Consider the following 6,000-nt stretch of genomic DNA (forward strand, 5'->3'; position numbering starts at 1 on the left):
GAGAGCACCCAGTGCGGGCAGGATTTGAGAGGCTGTGGTCCCTCAGAGAAGGGAAATGTATTTGGCACTCTTCACGTTCATTCTGGTTTTTCCTGAGGGCATTTTGCCAAGTCACGGGTGGGGGTGGGTGGTGGGAAGAATGGTGATAGCAGAAGCGGCAGCCTTTCTGGGCTGAGATCAGAAGGTAAGGCTGCCAGAGTAGCTGGGACTTGAAGGGAGAATGATGGAGAGGACTTAATGAGAAAGCTACTCTTCACGTTGTTGGCTGACTCCTAAGTTGAGAATGCAGCGAGAACGCCAGGAAACGCTGCAGAAAACAACTGCTAGAAAGCTAAAGCGGTGAACGGATGTCAGCTGCTGAGAAGACAGAGGTTCGAGTCCCACTGAGGTAGAGGGGTTTTGGTCAACATCCTGGGCTTTAGGTTAAGACTCCAGAAAGGTGACTCTCTAGGAACAAAAGTCCTAGTGCTCAATAGAAAGATGGTAGGCTAAAACACAACTATATCCGTAATTACATTAAATGTAAATGGACTAAATGTTCCAATGAAAAGACAAAGATGGTCACACCAGATTGAAAAACAATATGCTGTTTGTAAGAGACACTTTAAATGTCAGGACACCAAAAGACTGAAAAAAAAAGATGGGAAAAGATATATGCCATGTAAACACTAGCAAGAGAAATTTGGTGTTGCTAGTTTAGAGTCATGCAAATTTCACAATGATAAAGGGCGATTCAAAAGAAAGATACGCATGATAATACATAAAGTATCATTTATTGGTCATCAATTATATGCGAAACACCACCCTAAGTATCTCACATTCATTGTTTTGTGTGATCCTCTGATGGATTTTATCAAGTAAATGTTACCATCCCCATTAGAGGAAGAAATTGAAGCTTTGAGAGACCGAGAAATTCACCCAAGGTCACACCACTACAAAATAATGGACAAGATTCGAACCTGGTTCTGTCTGACCTCTTGCCAAAGAGCTTTTAATCGCTGCTTTGCTTTCTAAGTACCGCACTGCCCATTGGAGAGGACCCCTGAGGGCACAGGAGAGGACATTCTGTGGGGACTCCTGGACTTCTGGACTGGAAACCCTTCAAGAAATAGACAGTCTGGCTCCCTTACACATGTACATGCATCACACACACATACACACACCTGTGTAAATGCTCTGCTCTTCCATATACATGATCTGCAAAGGTACAGAGACCTTCCAGTTTGTGGACTATTGAAGCCTGACTTCTTCGAATTTCTTCATGCAAGTTCTCAAGAATATGGTCTGGTTTAAAGAATCATGTATTTGCCCCTGATTCAGTCAATTGGCCAAACTCCCCAGAGAAACCAGGGGACGCTATTGATGATTTAATCTTTCTCCTCTGTTTCTCTGCTGCCACTATGGTCACTCAAATCCTTTTCCATGTCCAGCGACTAGGTGACCTTTGGAAAGTTACTGAACCTCTCTTTTCTTCTTTTGTAAACTATAGTTAATTATACCCACTTTGCAGAGAAAAAAAGACACATACACATATACATATGTACATACACTTACATACATGTGATGCATTTGCATACATATAGGTTAATGTAGGTTCTTTCTGGGCAGTAAAATCATGAGTGTTCATAGCAGCATTGTGTGTAACAGCTCCAAAATGGAAACAACCTAAACATCCGATGATGGATGAATGGGGTAGACAAAATGACGTATGTCCACACAGTGAAGTTCTATTTGGCAATAAAAAAGGAACAGCCTATGGTACATACTACATGATGGACAGACTTCAATACATTATGCTGAGTGAAAGAAGCCAGACACAGGAGACCATGTGTATAATTGCATTCATATGAAATATCCAGCAAATGCAAATTTATGAAGACAAGATTGATTAGTGGTTGCCTCAGGGGAGAGGGGGGTGAGGATTAACTGTAAATGGGCATCAGTGTTCTTATTGAGGGAATGGAGATGTTCTAAAACTGACTTACGATTTAGTTACAAAGTTACTAAAAGTCTTTGAACTGTAATACCTAAAACCTCATTTTTTTCTTTTTCATGAACTTTGTTTTTTTTTTACATTTTTTTATTGTTCAAGTACAGTTGTCTCCATGTTCCCCCCACCTCTCACCCCCACCCCAGCCATCCTCACTTCCCACCCTTGATCCTGCCCCCCTATGGTTTTGTCCATATGTCATTTGTATATGTTTCTGAAAACCGTTCCTCCTTCCCCCCCATTATCTCCTCACACCTCCTCTCTGGTTACTATCAGTTTGTTCTTGATTTCAACATCTCTGGTTATATTTTGCTTGCTTGTTTGTTTTGTTGATTAGGTTCCACTTATAGGTGAGATCATATGGTATTTGTCTTTCACCACTTGGCTTATTTCACTTAGCATAGTGCTCTCCAGTTGCATCCATGCTGTTGCAAAGGGTGGGAGCTCCTTCTTTATTTCTGCTGTGTAGTCTTCCATTGTGTAAATGTACCATAGTTTTTTGATCCACTCATTTACTGATGGACACTTAGGTTGCTTCCAGCACTTGGCTATCGTAAACTGTGCTGCTATGAACATTGGGATGCATAGGATCTTTTGGATTGGTGTTTCAGGATTCTTAGGCCATAGTCCCAACAGTGGAATTGCCAGGTCAAAAGGCAGTTCCATTCTGGTTTTCTGAGGAAATTCCATACTGTTTTCCACAGTGGCTGCACCAGTCTGCTATCCCACCAACAGTGCATTAGGGTTCCCTTTTCTCCACATCCTTTCCAAAACTTGTTTTTTATTGATTTGTATGTGATGGCCATTCTTGCCATTGTGAAGTGGTATCTCATTGTGGTTTTAATTTGCATCTCTCTGATGGCCAGTGATGCTGAGCATCTTTTCATATGTGTCTGGGCCCTCTGTATGTCCTCCTTTGAGAAGTGTCTGTTCAAGACCCTTGTCTGATCTCTGAAACTGAGGGTCACTCCACCCACCATGTCTTGTATGCTGTTGTGCAGGTACTGCCGGAAGAAAACCACAAAGCCCTGGGTACGAACTCACATCTGCAAAAATCTCTCCTCCCCCCATTCCAATTCAGTATCAACAGCAAATGAACCAGTATTAATAAAGGTGTAAAGAGATTAAGGCTATTATTAAGAAGGGAGAGAAGTAAACTATAGTATAAACTCTAATGACTTCATATGCACAAACTTGCTGGACAAGAAATGAATGTTAAAAAATTGTGCAAGAAAGAAAATATCGCTAATCATGGAGAAGACCACAGTGGAAGATTTTGTCTAGGTAGCCTCTAGTATTTACCATTGTTTTTTTTTTTCTGGATTCACCTCTGGTGATGTCAGATATTGACCCCATCTGACCTTAGGCAGCCTGCTCTGAGACTGCCAGGGATCTGCTTTCTATGGTTGTCTCCTTCAATTGTTAATTTAGTCACTCTGCACTCAGCAGTCATGTTTAAGCACCATAGGCAGGGCAGAATTTCTCCAGGAGTTGGGGCTATTCTTTCCACTCAGGCTGCTGCTGCTTGGAGGTCAGTGGTCTGTCTGAGCAGGATGGCTGCTGCAGTATGGGTGATTACTCAGCACTGGGGTTCCTGCGACTACTCTCTCAGTTCTCTCTTCCAAGCCTCCTCTCCTAGCCTCTCCTCCTCCAGTCTCTCCTCAAGTTTCTCTAGTTTGCTCTGACCCGCCTTTTGCAGGGATATATGTTTGTGGCTATCTCCTTCACTTGTCGATTTAGTCACTGCACTCAGCAGTCAGGCTTAAGCACCACAGAGCCAGGGCAGAGTCTTGGGGGCGGGGCTGTTGTTTCCACTCAGGCTGCTGCTGCTGCTGCTCAGAGGGGAGTGGTCTGCCTGAGCAAGATGGTGGCTGTTGTTTGGGGGAGGACTCAGCACTGAGATCCCTGCAGCTACTCTCTCCACTCTCTCTCCAAAGCTTCTGTCCCCAGTCTCTCCTCGGGCATCTCCAGCCTACTCTGCTCCTGCCTTTGCTGGAATCCCAGGTGAGTGACAACAAATGAAAATTTGTAGGTTGGCCCTTTAAACGGCAATTTGTGTCTCTGGCTGTCTGTCTCTGGCAGAGAGCAACCCTGCTGCTTTTCACCACTGGTTGTTATCTGTGTACTTTTGGGCTCTGGTGCTCTGGGCTGGGGATCCCAGGTTAGGGTTTAGACCCCATTCTTCTCAGGGGGATCCATACTGATGCTTCATGAGTTCTCCAGTGCTGCCACCTGTGGGTGCCCAGCCAGCACTGTCGGGTCGCCACCACACTCCTTACCAGTCAGATTTGCTGAAGGTGGTTTTCCTGTCTGTCCGAGGTTATAAGGCTTCTCTTTCGCTATTGTTCAGTTGTTTGTTCTGGGTAATTTCTCCACAATTTAGTTGTAATTCCAGATTGTTCCTGGGGGAAGGTTAGTGTGGCTTCCAGTCACTGCTCTGACATCTTGCCAACCCTCTTAAATCTCATTTTTTTTTTTACCTGTGGTAAATAGTGCATGCAATTTGCCATTTTAATCATTTTCAGGTGTGTAGTTGAGCAGCATTAAGCACATCACGTTTGCATTGTTGTGAAACCATCACCACCATCTCTTCCAGAATGTTTTCATTTTCCCAGCTGAAACTGTCCCATCGAACAAATCCCGTTGCCCCTCCCCCAGCCCCTGGCAATCACCATTCTGTTTTCAACTTGTGTGGTTTTTACTATTCCAAGTACCTCATGCAAGTGAAATCATACCATATTTGTCCTTTTGTGCCTGGCTTATTTTGCTTAGAATAAGGTCTTCAAAGTTCATCTATGTGATAGCATGTGCCAAAATTTTATCTTTTTTAAGACTGAGTATTATTCCACTGTACGTATATATCACCTTCTGTTCATCCACTCATCCACTGAGGGATAGTTGTGTTGTTTCCACTCTTTGGCTATCACAAATAATATTGCTATGAATATGGGTGTACAAATATCTTGAAATTGCTGGATTTTATCATATAGAAAACTACCTCAATAGAGTTATTTTAAAAGAAAAAGTATTTTTCAAGATGTAAATAGCTAATAAATGGTAGATACTATTACCAATAAGTTAAAGTTGGTATTTTTTATCCAGCGAGTTCTTAAACATTAAGTTATTTAATAAAAAAGACATGTTCATAGTTTTAGAAAAGAAGTATACAGAAAAGTATAAAGAAGAAAGGAAGTATCTGTAATCTCACCTAGAAATAACATGGAAAGTTTACTGTACAAAAGTTACTAAACTTTAATTTTACTTTAAATTAGCAGAAGAAACTAAAATGAAATGAACTGAGGCCCTTTATTCACAGCAGAGCTGTTCATTCCTAAACTACCTCTGTAAAAACAAAATGAGTTATGGAAAAATATTGAGGTTGGCTTTTCCATTTAAAAATGTGTTTCTTGATGGTCAAAGTTGAATTCCCCCACATGGACAATTGTTTCACAAAAATCAGAGGATGTTTTTGATGTTTAAACAACTACATGCCTGAATTTTTAGATTAAAGACAAAAGAACAAAGTTGAAAAATCTCAGCAAACTTTCAGATAAACTTCAAAGGGAGATTATTAGGGAATGACTAGTTTGTGAGCCAAATATTTACAAAGATGACAGATCGCTTACTTTAAAGGCAGGGAGAAGTGATTGCAGCTAGTGTCTAAAATAAATCCAAGGAGGCTATACGTGAATCCTGAATTTCAGTCAGTTTTCTCCTCCCTCTGAATTAATTGGTTCTTGGTTTTGCATAGATCTGCTGCAGCCTGACTGTTCTCACTCGGAGGTGTAATAAACACATCCTGTGGTCAGCTTTCACTCACTGCAAAAAAAGAGTTATTTAAAATTTGGAAATAAGGCAGAAAGTTAGGCTGCATATTGAAGGATTATTTAATTTCCCAGGAGAATGTATCTGTGTTTGATCTTGCTATGTATTATTTGATTACAGCCCAGATACTGTGGAGTTACACATTAATTTGTATTTTTCTATCTGGCAGGAAAGATAACCCCATA

This window comes from Phyllostomus hastatus, unplaced genomic scaffold (genome assembly GCF_019186645.2).
Source record: "Phyllostomus hastatus isolate PE091 unplaced genomic scaffold, TTU_PhHast_1.1 phas_scaffold_585, whole genome shotgun sequence".
Lineage (NCBI taxonomy): Eukaryota > Metazoa > Chordata > Mammalia > Chiroptera > Phyllostomidae > Phyllostomus > Phyllostomus hastatus.